The sequence below is a fragment of the Choloepus didactylus genome, chromosome 3 (genome assembly GCF_015220235.1).
Source record: "Choloepus didactylus isolate mChoDid1 chromosome 3, mChoDid1.pri, whole genome shotgun sequence".
NCBI lineage: Eukaryota > Metazoa > Chordata > Mammalia > Pilosa > Megalonychidae > Choloepus > Choloepus didactylus.
In genome coordinates this window covers 184,923,979-184,938,814 of record NC_051309.1, presented here as the reverse complement: position 1 = coordinate 184,938,814, position 14,836 = coordinate 184,923,979, and the positions used below count along the sequence as shown (strand labels likewise).

Genomic DNA, 14,836 nt, shown 5'->3' with positions numbered 1-14,836 from the left:
CTGGTGATTCCACTATCGCCATTGCTTTTTGCTGATACATGGTGGCCAAAACCCCTCGTCCCACACAGATCAACAGATGATGCCGACATCATCAGCTGATGCTGATGGGTTGGGTGCTGCTCGTCAGTTCTGCACAGGCCCAAGTGGATCTTCAAGAGAAGATGCTGGACGCCCTCAGAGCCAGAATAAAGCAGACCAAGGCTTCCCATTGCTTGGGAATCCTCAGCTTGCCCCAAGGCCACGCCCAAGCACACTGTGTTTAGCCATCAGCACTTTATAGCACTTTGTGGCACTTTTCCCTTTAGGAAATCCATGTTCTCAGGGATCAGGCAAGTGCCCCCCTTTTATCTGGGAAACAAAGAGCCTATTACACCCTTCTTCTTACCCAACAGAAGGATCCTCTTCACCCTCCACAGGGCATTTTCCTAGGCGTGCACCCATTCCTTCACCACTGAGCAAATACTGGTTGTCCATCCCCTATGTGCTGGGCACTATTCTCAATTTCAGTTGCCTTCAGGGAGACTCTGGGGGAGCTGCCTTCAAACTGGCAAAGGATATGACTAACTTTCTGGCAGCTGTCTTTAGAATGAAAAAAAAAGAAGAAAAATTTCAACTTAGGACAAAATATTAACTCAAAATCTTACAAGAGTCCAACCCACTGTCAGCCCCCAAATACCCTCAACCATGTTTTTTCTAAGTGGCCACTGGCTGATGATTGTGCCCTCCAAGTTCAGGCCACTCTCTCCCCTTTGAGTCTCTCTCATCTGTTTTTTAATAGCTCTGGCAAAAGCAAGTGCTTCTGCACCATACCATCTGTCTCCCTGTAGCTTCAAATCATTGGTACTAAATACTGTATTTTTGAGCCATATAATTCTCCTTTGTGACAGGCCCTGAAATATGTGAAGAAGTTTTGCGTCTCCATTTTTCCTCATGCAACTATTTTCAATTACTCTCTTGTAACTATTATAAAATGGCATCATTTCTAGTCCTTTCATGAAACAAAAGAACATCTCTCTCTTCTGAACATGCTTCAGTTTGTCTGTGTCCCTTTTAAAGAATGATGCCAATACCCTTTTTTTTCCCAGAACTTACAAATCTAAGAATTTTCCTTAAATAATGTGAGCAAAGATTTATCTGTGATAATGTTGTCACAGCATTATTTGTAATATTTTAAAAGTAATAGTATAGCATATTATAGTATGGTATACCTATATGATAAAATCTTAAAATATATTGAAGAAATAACTGAATGGCTTTTAAATGTTCACATACATTGTCAAGTAGCGAAAAAAAGGAGATTACAAAAAAGAATGTAAATAAGGTCATTTGTGTGTACATGCTTATGTGGGGGCTTAAACCTGGAAGAATATATAACAAAATGTTGACAGTGGTTCTTTCCTACCAGTGTGATTACAGACAATTTTTACTTGATGTACCTTTCTATACCTCCCAGATTTTCTGTAATAAAAATATATTACTTTGTAATAAAAGCAAATAATAAATGTTATTTTTTTAAATGTGTTGTTCAATACTGAAAGCAATTCTCAGGTGTGACCTGATGAGCCCACAGAAGTAGGGTCAGCCACTCCCTCACTTCAACCCACTTCCAATGACACTCCACAAACCACTGATGTTTTTACAGCCAGATTACACAGTTGATTCACTATTCTTTGTAGCCCTTGAGACTTTTTCACAAATATTACTAAGTATCCTTTACCTTGTTCTTCAACACTAGCTGTTTTTGTTTTGTTTTGTTTTGTTTGTGTATCATAAAGGTTTTTATTCTTAAATTAAAATAAGTAACTTCTAGTGCTGCCACCATGATTGCCCACCAGCCTGCCCTACCAAGCCTCCGTGACACCCAACATGGCACCATTCAACAGCAGCTCACCTCAGGACCTACACTAGAAAGTGGGAGACAGGCTTTGCCTGGATCTGGGCAAGGTGATCCCCAAGAAGTTCAATAATCAGCAGACAGAGTAGCGATGTGTCTAGATCTTGCAGAGTGGCTGGGAAGAAATTAAGTATAACTCAGTGGAAACTTTCATCATGATCAATCTTGCAAAACTGCATTGTCATCCACAGGGATGTTTCCATATGCCCAAAAGATACGGAAAACGTGAGTCACACTTCAATTTCTGCAAAATTTATAACCAATATGCTTTCATATTGGGGCAGATCACATCATTGGCATCAACATGTATGCTCCTCAGAGTCAGAATTTATATGTATATTGCTATGGATAATTGACATGTGGAACCTACATCCCTGCAGCAGATTCAAGAAAATATAACAGAGTAGAGGAACTCCTCATTGCTTCCCCAGATGCAGGTGATGCCAAAAGGATTACCTAATTGGAGACAGATTGAATGCTGAATTGGCTTTGATTCACAAAGAGAAAAAGAAAGCCAATGAAATTGAAAGAATGTCTTTGGTGATGCTTAAGAGATGTGTGACTATCCCATGATTGACGAGGCTGACACATGTGACAAATATCCACACTGCAGACAAGCTACTCTCAGCTAGAATCACTAAAGTTTAAGCTATTCTTATTCATGGAATCTTCTCTGGACAGCTATTTTCAGGATAAATAAGGCTGACTTGAGGCTGTCATCATCAAAAATACAGTTCTGAAAGAGGGAAAAAAAAAATAGCACACCAAGATTCAGGCTGTTGATATTTTAATGATCTTGACTGAGGCAATCTTGATCATATAAAGGTGAATCTCTTTATCACCTACTTATTCTTGTCCCATTGTAACTTCAAAATACTGTTTTGAACTATTATACTCCAGTATATATTTACTTGTTTTCATCTTCTTACATTTCTAATGTTCAGACTCAATGATACATGATAAAAAATACTAAAGCAAATTTTTATATAGTGCTTGGTACTTATCCCTGTAAAACTTCTTTTAAAGTTTGGTTCATCACTCTACCATTGTAAGACCTCTTTGGTCTGATTCTGTCATTTGATGAATTTATTAACCCTCTTAACTCTGTATCCCCACAAATTTGATTAGTGTGTCTTCCATATCTTTATCCAAATCCCTGGTGAATGTATCAAATGGAATATAGGCCAGGATAGAACCATGATAATTACCAGTAGAAAGCTGTCATCAGATTCACAACTGCTGAGTTCAGCTGTCAGAGAAAAACTCATGAAGCTAGAGATATTATGATTCAGCCCATAAGTCTCCCTTTGTGTGATATCGTATGATATCAGCAACAGACATTACAGAAAACATTTGACTTTTTTCAAGAAAAATTTAAAAAGTGACCTTTTTGTTTCATGCATACTCCAATTCACTCAGAGGTCAGAAATGTATTAAAAGAGAGTTAAGCCCCATCTTAAGAGTGAAGGTAAGGAGTGACATCATCAACATGGCAACATAAACAGCTACCGAAAACCTCTCCCCAGAGATTCAGCAAATGAAAGGACAATTCTCACTTGTTCAGATTCTGGGGGAAGGTATAGACTGGAGAAGGATCCCACAAATGCTGAATCAAAGAAAGAGAAAAATATCACGAAGGAAACTTCTGTTCCAGACCAGCTGGTCCCCTCCCCTCCTCCTCACTCAGTCCCACACAGCTCGGGAAGTTTCCAGAGGCAGCAGCTGGGATCTCTCCCACTTCCCACCAGGGACACAGACTATAAAATCTCTCACAGTGTGAGACAGATCCCTACCTATATACAGACACAGAGAACCAAGCCCACAGGGACCCACGGCAGGACTTAAGCCACTGGGGGAGGGGCGGAATAGAAAAGTTCAACAGGGAGGAATTTCCAAAAGGGAGAGAAAAACAGAATTTTCCCCAAAGCAGCAAGTAACCAGGCAGCTGTCTGAATCAACTATTTGAGGACCCTGGGGACAGGGGAGGACATTTCAAGACCCAGGTCAGTGAGGGAGGAAGAGTCTGAGCAAACGTGGACAGAGACTGTGTTTCCAGCCCTGGATCCTGGTGCCCATCCCCCATCCTTGAGGGAAACAGCAGCAGGAGGCCTGATCCTTGCCTGGGGGATGACTGAAGACTGGAGCAGCTGGGGGAATCCTCTTCTGCAAGTAAAGTGGGGAACACAGCCCCACATTGAGCCAGACGTTAGCCGATGAAGTGAGGACACAGGAACCCCACAGTTTCAGCCCCACCCGGTCAGACACTGCCCAGCTCCAGGAGGCAAACAGCTTTTGAGGATGATTAAGTCACTGAACAACACCATATGCTGGGCAAACCAGAAAGTGCAGGAGAACTGTAGGGCTTTTCAGAGCCTTTCCAGGCCCACTGGAGTTGGTATACCCTCCTTGCAAGGATACATGACCCTGTTTTGGCTGAGAAACACTGACAACCCAACTGCCAAAGCAGGGCCCTAATACAAACCCAGGCAACAACTAAATCCTAGACAAGAGAGAGAAACCAACCTTCAGAATAGACCTATCAAGATAATCAGATGACCAGATATCATCAAAAAATCACAAGGCATACTAAAAGACGAGAAAAAAATAGTCCAGTCAAAGGAAAAAAATCAAAAAAGTTGGAGCAGACACAGAATCTGGAATGGCTAATCAAAGATGTACAAACAAATCTCCCGAGTCAATTCAAAGATATGAAGGAAATGTGTATAAGGAGATAAAGGATATTAAGAAAACATTAGAATATCATAAAGAAGAAAGAATACACAGAAAAATAACAGGCATTGTGGAAATTAAAGACTTGTAGATGAAAATAAAAATATATTGGACACACACCACAGGAGATTTGAAGAAACAGAAAAAAAATCAGCAAACTAGAATACAGATCAACCAAATTCAAACAGACAAAGAAACAAATGGAAAAAATGGAAAAATTTGAGCATAAATATGCAAATTCAAGAGGCCCAAATACTCCAAACAGAGTAGATCCGGATAGACTCACTTCAAGACACATACTAATCAGACCGTCACATTCAAAGAGAAGGAGAAAATTCTGAAAGCAGCAAGAGAAAAGTGATTCACCACATATAAGGGGAAGCCAAATAAGACTCAGTGCTGATTTCCCATCAGACACATGGGGGTGAGAAGACAGCAGTACAAGAACTACTAAAGGGAGTGCTGCCAGCTGAAAAGAAGACAGGAGAGAGGTATGGAGAAGATACAGAACTGAAGAGTATTAGTAAGGGTAACTTAAAGGATAAAAAAGAGAGAAAAATATATCTGACAAATGAAAAACAAATGATAATATGGTTGAATTAAGAACTGCCTTTACATTAATAACTTTGAATGTTAATGGATTATAGTTACCAATCAAAAGATACAGATTGGCAGAATGGATTAAAAAATATGATCCATCTATATGCTGTTTACAAGAGACTCATCTTAGACCCAAAAATACAAATAGGTTGAAAGTGAAAAGAAGTAAAAAGCTATTCTACACTACACAAGTAGTAACCAAAAAAAAAAAAAAAAGCTGGGGTAGTTATACTATACTAATATCGGACAAAATAGACTTTCAATGCAAAAATGTTATAAGACATAAAGAAGGACACTATATCTTAATGAAACAGGAAATTCACCAAGAAGAAATAACAATCATAAATATCTATGCTCCTAATCAAGAATCCCCAAAGAACATGAGGGAAACACTGGCAAAACTAAAGGGAATAATAAATGACCCTACCATAATAGTGAGAGATCAACACACCACTGTCTCCAATGGATAGAACATCTAAACAGAGGATCAATAAAGAAACAGAGAACCTAAATAATATGATAAATGAACTAGACTTAACAGACATATATAGAACATCACACTCCAAAATAGCAGGATATACATTCTTCTCATGTGCTCATGGAACATTCTCCAGGATAGACCATATGTTGGGGCACAAAACAGGTCTTGACAAATTTAAAAAGACTGAAATTTTACAAAGCACTTTCTCTGACCATAATGGAATGGAGCTAGAAATCAATAACAAATGGAGAACCAGAAAATACACTTATATATGGAGGTTAAACAACACACTCTTAAACAATCAGTGGGTCAAAGAAGAAATTGCAAGAGAAATTAGTAAATATCTTGAGATAAATGAAAATGAGAATACAACATATCAAAACTTATGGGATGCAGCAAAGGCAGTGCTGATAGGGAAATTTATAGCCCTAAATGCCTACATTAAAAAGGAAGAGGTAAAATCAATGACCTAACTGAACAACTAGAGAAACTGGAGAAGGAACAGCAAACTAATCCCAAAGCAAGCAGAAGGAAAGAAATAATAAAGAGTAGAGCAGAAATTAATGACATGGAGAATTAAAAAAAAAATCAATAGAGAGAATCAATAAAACCAAAATTTGGTTCTTTAAGAAGATATCAATGAAACTGACAAAACCTTAGACTGACAAAAATGAAAAGAAGCTGCAAATAAAATCAGAAACAAGAGGGGGGCATTACCACAGACTCTGAAGAAGTAAAAGTATATCATAAAAGGTGATATGAACAACTGTATGCCAACAAACTAGACAACTTATATGAAATGGACAACTTCCTAGAAACACACAAACAGCCTACACTAACTTAAGAAGAAACAGAAGACCTCAACAAACCAATCACAAGTAAAGAGATTGAATCAGTCATCAAAATCCTACCAACAAAGAAAAGCCCAGGATTGGATGGCTTCACAGGTGAATTTTACCAATTATTCCAAGAAGAATTAACACCAATCCTGCTCAAACTCTTCCATAAACTTGAAGAAGAAGGAACACTACCTAACTCATTACCCTAATACCAAAACTGGATAAAGATATTACAAGAAAGGAAAAACTTCAGAGCAATCTCTCTAATGGATATAGATGAAAATTCCTCAAAAAAAAAAAAAAAAAAAAAAATTGCAAATGGAATTCAACAGCATATGAAAATAATTATCTTTTCATTATGACCAAGTGGGTTTTATCCTAGGTATGCCAGAGTGGTTCAACACTAGAAAATCAATTAATGTAATACACCACATTAACAAATCAAAAAGGAAAAGCCACATGATCATCTCAGTTGACAAAGAAAAGGCATTTGACAAAATTCAGCATCCTTTCATGATAAAAGCACTTCAAAAAGTATGAATTGAAGGAAATTTCCTTAACATGATAAACAGCCTATATGAAAAACCCACAGCTAACATCATACTCAATGGTGAGAGAATGAAAACTTTCCCTCTAAGATCAGAAACAAGACAAGGATGTCCCTGTCACTATGCAGTTCAACATTGTGCTACAAGTTCTAGCTAGAGAAATTAGGCAAGGAAAAGAAATAAAAGTCATCCAAATTGGAAAGGAAAAGGTAAAACTGTCACTATTTGCAGATGGCATGATCCCATATATAGGAAACCCTGAAAAAATGACAACAAAGACACTTGAGCTAATAAACAAGTTCAGCAAAGTGGCAAGATACAAGATCAAAACAAAAATCATGCAAAAACCATGGTGCTTCCATACACTAGTTATGAGCTATCCAAAGAGGTAATCAATAAAAAAATTCCATTTACAATAGCCACTAAAAGATTCAAATATCTAGGAATAAACTTAACCAAGGATGTAAATGACTTGTAAACAGAAAACTACGAAACGTTGCTAAAAGATATCAAAGAAAACTTGAATAAATGGAAAGACATTCTGGGTTCATGAACTGGAAGGCTAAATGTCATTAAGATGTCAACTCTACCCAACTGATCTACAGATTCAATGCAATCCCAATCAAAATTCCAACAGACTATTTGCAGAAATGGAAAAGCTAATTATCAATTTTATTTGGAATGGTAAGGGGCCTTGAATTGCTAGAAACATCTTGAAAAAGAAGAATGAAGAGGAAGGTATAACATTTCCTGACTTTAAGCATATTATAAAGCTGCAGTAGTCAAAACAGTATGGAACTGGCATAAAAATAGACATACTAATCAATGGAATCAAATTGAGAGTTCAGAAATAGATCCTCAAATCTATGGTCAATTGATTTTTGACAAGGCTCCCAAGCCAACTCAACTGGGACAGAACATGATTTGGGGAGAACTATCCATATGCATAACCAACCTATATAAAAATTAACTCAAAATGGATCAAAGACTTAAATATAAGAACCAATACCAAAACCCTAGAAGAAAATGTATGGGAAAATCTCCAAAATCTAGTGATAGATGGTAGTTTCCTAGACTTTACACCCAAAGGACAAGCAATAAAAGAAAAAATAGATAAATGGGAACTCCTCAAAACCAAATACTTCAGTGCTTCAAAAGACTTTGTCAAAATGGTGAAAAGGCAACTAACTCAATGGGAGAAAATATTTGGAAACCTCATTTCTGATAAGGGTTTGATCTCCAGGAAAGAAATCCTACAACTCAACAATAAAAAGACAAACGACCCAATTTAAAAATGGACAAAAGACATGAATAGACATTTTTCCAAAGAGGAAATACAGACGGCTAAAAAGCACATGAAAAGATGCTCAGCTTCACTAACTTTTAGGGAAATACAAATCAAAACCACAATGAGATATCATCTCACACCTATTAGAATGGCTGCTATTAAACAAACAGGAAACTACAAACAGTGGAGAGGCTGTGGAGAAATTTGAACACTTATTCACTGTGGTGGGAATGTAAAATGGTACAGCCGCTGTGGAAGACAGTTTGGCATTTCCTCAGGAAGCTAAGTACAGAGTTGCGTTACAACCCCACAATCTTGCTACTCGGGATATACCCGGAAGATCTGAAAGCAGGGACATGAAGAGACATCTGCACACTGATGTTCAAACAGCATTATTCCTAATTGCCAAAAGATGGAAACAACTGAAGTGTCCATCAACAGATGAATGGATAAACAAAATGTGATATATACATACTACAGAATATTATTCAGTGGTAAGAAGGAACGAAGTCCTGAAGCACACGACAACATTGATGAAGCATGAGGACATTATGTTAAGTGAAATAAGTCAGACACAAAAGGACAAATATTGTATAATTTCGCTGATATGAACTAATTTTAACATATAAACACATAGACATAAAATATAGAAAATAGTTTACCAGGATATAGAATGAGGCTAAAGAATGAGGAGGGGTTGCTTAATATGTGCAGAATATTTAACTAGCTGAACATAAATGTTTGAAAATGGGCAGAGGTGACGGTAGCATATTATTGTGATAATAACTAACAATGCTGAATGTTTATATTAACTGCTGAGGACTTTGAACAAAGCATAATAATACCACCATTTAATAATAATGACCCCATTACCTGGGACAGCTGGTCCAGCTGGGTCATCCCTGAGCACACAGTTTGGACACATGAATGGATCTTCCCCCAAAAAATAGACCACTATCAGACCACTTGCAGATATGGATCCAGGCACCCCTAGCCAAGCTCAGCCTCTACCTTACTTCCCCTCCCCCTCTGTGGTCTATTCTTGTTCTTCCCAATCTCTTATTATCCTCACCCATTCTGCTTCTTTTTTTCTCACAACTGAATTCAATGTGCCTCTATTAAGCATTAACAATGCAAAATGTACTTATTCTTTTTAAGGTAGAGAATATATATCAGAAAAACTGTCCAGCTTACACACTCCAGTGGATAAAGGATAAAGGAGACCCTTTATAACGTCTTGGGGAATTTCTATTTTCCCCAGAGATTCTTCTAAATACATCAGGAACAAAATCTTGAGTTTTCACATCAAAACATAAACTACACACAAAACACAAAACTTAATGTTTGTAAAGTGAATGACTCAATGGCACATCATACTGTATATAAGATATAAGATATCTGGGAGCCAGTGAATTAAGAGTGCATTAGGGTGAAAGTCTAGGCATGTTTTACTGGTGGACGCTTCTCAGAGAAGAATAAAAATGCCTGGACCCTTAGAAGGCGTGAAATAGAATCAAAGAGACTGTTCTTCAGTGATGCAGGCAGTTAAGTCAGGAGAATAAGGTTCAGGCGGAGATCATGCAGTAGGAGACGACTGGCACAGACGCGAGAGAAAAACTTACGTACAGGAGAAAGACTGAAGAATTATAGATAAGTGCAATGACTAATCTAAAATTCCTCCCCGATAAACCTAGTCGCTAAAAAGAAGTGCGAGGGCGCCACCTAGTGTTCACATCTATAAATGCTGCTCCATGTCAAGGGTTCCTTTTCTCTTAGACACCACAAGGCAATAACGCCCGCGCTCTCCATAGGTCGTTAAACTTTCATCTCTGCGGACACAAAAGAGATGCCGATTGCTATGTTAGAAAGTAAGGCATTCTAACATGTCTTTAAACCACTCCATTTCCTAGTCAATCCACTCTATTTAGACATAGGGAAACTGAATTCAAAAGATAGAAAACAATTTGCTAGATAGTAGTGAGGCTAGAAAAGCCGCAGGACCAAAACCCAGAACGTCTTCCCTCGCTCTTCCCTCCTCAACTTTTTCTTATTTCCTCTGCTGCATCCAATAGGAAAGCAGTCTCTTCAAACTGGCATACTATAAAATGTAATAATAATTTCCTCTCGAGCTTATCTTCAGAAGGCACTATTATAACCATGTTATAGAATAAATAAATAAATAAATAAATAAAGTTACTGCAGGAGAGATAAGAGTGGGAATTGCTATTTGGTCACTAAGTATGTTTCTGGGAAAGTTACCAGGGTACTTTCACTGTCTCTGTAAAATGGAGCTGGTGAACGCCTCTCTCTACAGCAATACTAAATACCAGTAGGGCTAAGAAGATGAGAAGTTCCTGATGGCAAAGGCTCCCATGCAGGCGAACGGCTTTCTGTAGGACCACAAACAGCATCTACCAATTAGTGAGGCCCTTACATGCACTGAATGCTGTTCTAAACACTTGAGGAATTTTCTCTCAAATCCTACAGGGGTCCTGCAGTTCAAGCTTTATTGTACATAAATTCCATATTGAGGAAACAAATTCAGGGAGTGGGAGTAATTTACGCAGACTCATAATTAAGTTGTGTATTTAAACCCAATGCTGTCTCCCAAAACTCAGGTGCTTTCTGTTATGCCAGACTGCCAACTGCCTTTCCACATGTTTGTATCACAGCATGGGAAATAGCGTAAAAGAAACATACCAACCTGAATGTTCCATTACCTCCTTATTAGTGACTCATGCTTCTCAGACTGTGCTATTAATTCCACTTGATTTCTGTGCCAGTTTGAAGCTGTTATGGACCCCATAAGAGCCATAATCTTTTAATCCAATCTTGTGGGGTGGAACCTTTTGATTGAACGTTTCCATGGAGATGTGACCCACCCAACTGTGGGTGAGACTTTTGAGTAAATAACTTCCATGGAAGCGTGGACCCTGCTCATTCAGGGTGGGTCTTGATTAGATCACTAAAATGATTTAAGGGAGTTCATGGAGAGAAGTTGCTCAGAGAAGCTGAGCAAGACATTTTGGAGAGAAGCTAAGATATGGAATTCAGAGTTTGCTCCCAGGAGAAGCTAAAAGCCAACATAGACCCAGATGCTTGGAAACCCTAGGAGATGCACACAGAAGGACATTTGGACTAAGCTAAGAATGAAGCCCAGAGTTTGCCCTGGAGAAGCTAAGAGAAGACCCCCAGATATTTAGAGAGAAATGCCCCAGGAGAACCAAGTAGAGAGCTGAGAGAAGCTAAGAGAGGCAGAAGCCATTTCAGAGAAAGCCATTTTCAAACACAACCCAAGAGCAAAGGACAGCAGACGCCAACGTGTCTTCTCAGCTGACAGAGGTGCTCCAGATGCCACTGACCTTTCCAAGAGGGAAGTATCCTCATATTGATGCCTTTGTTTGGACACTTTCATGGCCTTAGAACTGTAAATTTGTAACCTAATACTTGCTTTATAAAGCCAATCCATTTCTGGTATTTTGCATAATAGCAGCTTTAGCAAACCAGAACAGTTTGTTACCTCCAAATCAGTACATATCAAACACCATTTCCATCCATTTAAAGCTTTTATAATTTTATTACTATTTATTTTATACATATTTTCAAATAAAGTACTTAATATTGCCCTCAAATACAGGTACCCTAACTTTCCAAAGAGGAATTAATTTATATCAAGTAAGATCACGAAGTCTTTATTAGTGACATAACCAGGACACAAATACCTATTTACTGTGTACTTCTCCGCCCACTTTCTCTGCCCACTATACCATGACTCTTATACAGCTTTTTGTCCAGCCTCTAATTTTCTCTACAATGTTCTCCCAACATACCTATGCAACCCAGCTGCCAAATACAGCATTACAAAATTAGAGTATTCATTTATTCAAGAGGTATTTGAGTACCTCAGATATTCCAGGAACTAACCAGAAAAGCTAGTTCTGGAAATGAGAGGAAATAAGTAAGAAAGAGTCCCTGGTTTCAAGGAGTTTATCAGCTAATGAACAGGGCAGACCTATAAACACTGGAGACACTGTGATAGATCTGCATAGGGTAAAGGTAGGAAATGGTTCATTAAAATTAGGAAGGTCATTCATGATAAGCCACAAAGAGGTATGTGAACAATTGAGATAAATATTATACATGTACCCTCTGCTTCAGTAAGGCATCTTTTGGGGTCACCTCCCCTCACATACTTCTTTTCCAACTCCTCATGCAATCATCTCTTCTCCCTTCCTCCTACACATCCATGTGCAACAAATTGCCTCAGTCATACTCCAAAACGTTGTAAGACATTCCTTTGCAGTTCTGATCTCAATTTTCATACCAACACTATTTAAAGTGGACAGCATCTTTGAGTTCCCGCTGTAATACAGCATGGGTTTGTTTTTTTTTCTTTTCTTTTTTTTAGGCAGTTTTATTCAGATGCATTCCCATACCAAACAATCCATCCAAAGTGTACAATCAATGACTTTGAGTATATTCACAGAATTGTGCTTTCATCACCATAATCAATATTAGAACATTTTCATTACTCTAAAAAGAAAACCCCATACCCCTTAGCAGTCACCTCTCAATCCCTCTATCCTTCCCCAGCCCTACATAACCATAAATCTATTTCTGTCTCTATAGATTTATTTATATTTATATTTTATATAAAGGGTATCATACAATATCTAGTACTTTGTATCTCATTTTTTCCACTAAGCATAATGATTTTCCTTAATTTTTAATTTTTTTTAATTGGAGAAGTTGTAGGTTTACAGAAAAGTCATGGCAACTACAATGTTCCCATATACCCCCCTATGGTTCACACTTTGCATTAGTGTGGGGCCTTTAGTTACAATTGATAAAGAATATTAAAATAGTACTATTAACTATAGTTCACAGTTTAAATTAGATGTAGTTTTTCCCAATACCATCCTATTATTAACACCTTATATTACTGTCGTATATTTCTTATAATTCATGAAAGAACCTTCCCATACTTGTACTATTAACCCCTCTCCATAATCCACAGTAGGGTTCACTGTGTTGTACAGTCCCATGTTTTATCTCCTAGTTTTCATTCTAGTAACATTCATGACCCAAAACTTTCCCTTTCAACCACATTCAGCACTGCTAATTACAACAATAATGTGCCACCATCAACACCATCCTTTTCCAAACCTTTACAATCAACATAAATAAAAATTCTTTACAAATTAAGCATCAGCTACTCACTTTCTACCCCCAATCTATCCCTTACCCTCTAGTAAACTATATTCTAGATTCTAATTCTGTGAGTTTGCTTATTATCATCAGTTCATATCAATGAGATCATACAATTTTTGTCCTTTTGTGCCTGTTTTTTTTCACTCAGCCTAATATCCTCAAGATTCATCCATGTTGTCATATAAATCAGAACTTCATTTCTCTTACAGCTGAATAATATTCCATCTTATGTATATACCACATTTTGTTTATTGATTCGTCAGTTGATGGGCACCTGTGTTCCATCTATCTTTGGGTGATTGTGAATAATGCCACTAGGAACATGGCTCTGCAAATATCTGTTTGAGTGCCTGATTTCAATCCTTCTGGATATATACCAAGTGGTGGGGTTGCTGGGTCATAAGGAAATTCTATATTTAGCTTCCAACAAACTACCAGTCTTCCACAGCAGCTGTAGCATTTTACATTCCAACCAGTGTACCTATTTCTCAACATTGTCTCCAAAACTTATAATATTCTATATTCTGTTTTTTTAATAGTAGCCATTCTAGAAGGTGTGATATGGGATCTCACTATGGTCTTGATTTGCATTTCCCAAATAACTAGTGATGTTGAGCATCTTTTCATGTGCTTTTTTATCCATTTGTATATCCTTTTTGGAGAAATGTCTTTTAAAGTGTTTTGCCCATTTTTTTAATTGGGTTGTTTGTTTTTTTATAGTTGGGTTGTAGGAGTTCTTTATATATTCTGGATAGTAAATTCTTACTGAATGTTTGGTTACCAAATATTTTCCTGCATTGAGTAGGCTGTCTTTTAGCTTTCATGGCAAAGGCCTTTGATGCACAGACATTTTTAATTTTGAAGAGGTCCCATTTATCTATTTTTTTATTTAGTTGCTTGTGCTTTGGGTGTTAAGTCTAAGAAACCATTGGCTAACTCAAGGTCCTGAAGATGCTTCCCTATTTTTTCTTCTAGGAGTTTTATAGTCCTGGCTCTTATATTGAGGTCGTCGATCCATTTGGAGTTAATTTTTGTATATGGTGTGAGACTGGGATCCTCTTTCATTCTTTTGCATATGGATATCTAGCTCTCCCAGCACCATTGTGAAAGAGACTATTCTTTCCCAGTTGAGTGGACTTGGTGGCCTGAAAAATCAATTGACCATAGGTGTTAGGGTCTATTTCTGAACCCTCAATTGGAATCTATTGGTCACTATACCTATCCTTTGTCAGTATAATGCTGTTT

At 37.7% G+C, this 14,836-nt stretch overlaps 1 long non-coding RNA gene across 2 annotated transcripts in view; it reads right to left on the bottom strand.

Moving 5' to 3' along the window:
* The window catches only part of LOC119530018, an 84,675-nt gene that overhangs the window by 34,666 nt on the left and 35,173 nt on the right, over positions 1 to 14,836 (bottom strand). Inside the window, exon 2 of one of the 2 annotated variants that reach the window (XR_005215999.1) lies at positions 386 to 579. The exons of the other annotated variant lie outside the window; for it this stretch is intronic. This is a non-coding gene — a long non-coding RNA (uncharacterized LOC119530018). The remainder of the gene's footprint in view (positions 1 to 385; positions 580 to 14,836) is intronic. 2 annotated transcript variants of the gene reach the window in all.